Source organism: Populus nigra, chromosome 2 (genome assembly GCF_951802175.1).
Source record: "Populus nigra chromosome 2, ddPopNigr1.1, whole genome shotgun sequence".
NCBI lineage: Eukaryota > Viridiplantae > Streptophyta > Magnoliopsida > Malpighiales > Salicaceae > Populus > Populus nigra.
In genome coordinates this window covers 14,241,735-14,242,919 of record NC_084853.1, presented here as the reverse complement: position 1 = coordinate 14,242,919, position 1,185 = coordinate 14,241,735, and positions in this window count along the sequence as shown.

Below are 1,185 nucleotides of genomic sequence, written 5' to 3'. Positions count from 1 at the left end.
GATCGCGCCAAGTCGAACCCATGACCTGCTCAAGCCATCGTGCGCTGCCGAATTCGCATCTGCGTGTAGGCTGCCATTCCACGCGGCAGCCCCTGTTTTCGTCAGCGTGCCCCCCTGACGAATTTTCCTGCCTGGCCCAGTCCAGCGTCCAGCCCCTGTTCGTCGAAAAATCTGCGCTGCTGATTTTCCACGACGAGCCTACTTTCGTCAGCGTGCCCCCCTGACGAATTTTCCTGCCTGGCCCGGCCAGTCCAGCCCCTGTTCGTCGAAAAATCTGCGCTGCCGATTTTCCACGCGGCAGCCCCTGTTTTCGTCAGCGTGCCCCCCTGACGAATTTTCCTGCCTGGCCCGGCCAGTCCAGCCCCTGTTCGTCGAAAAATCTGCGCTGCCGATTTTCCACGCGGCAGCCCCTCTTTTCGTCAGCGTGCCCCCCTGACGAATTTTCCTGCCTGGCCCGGCCGGTCCAGCATCCAGCCCCTGTTCGTCGAAAAATCTGCGCTGCCGATTTTCCACGCGGCAGCCCCTCTTTTCGTCAGCGTGCCCCCCTGACGAATTTTCCTGCCTGGCCCGGCCGGTCCAGCATCCAGCCCCTGTTCGTCGAAAAATCTGCGCTGCCGATTTTCCACGCGGCAGCCCCTGTTTTCCTCAGCGTGCCCCCCTGACGAATGTTCGTCGAAAAATCTGCGCTGCCGATTTTCCACGCGGCAGCCCCTGTTTTCCTCAGCGTGCCCCCCTGACGAATGTTCGTCGAAAAATCTGCGCTGCCGATTTTCCACGCGGCAGCCCCTCTTTTCGTCAGCGTGCCCCCCTGACGAATTTTCCTGCCTGGCCCGGCCGGTCCAGCATCCAGCCCCTGTTCGTCGAAAAATCTGCGCTGCCGATTTTCCACGCGGCAGCCCCTCTTTTCGTCAGCGTGCCCCCCTGACGAATGTTCGTCGAAAAATCTGCGCTGCCGATTTTCCACGCGGCAGCCCCTCTTTTCGTCAGCGTGCCCCCCTGACGAATTTTCCTGCCTGGCCCGGCCGGTCCAGCATCCAGCCCCTGTTCGTCGAAAAATCTGCGCTGCCGATTTTCACCGACGAGCCTACTTTCGTCAGCGTGTCCCCTTGACGAATTTCCCTGCCTGGCCTGGACAGTCCATCTTCCAGCCCATGTTCATCGAAAAATCTGCGCTGCCGATTTCCC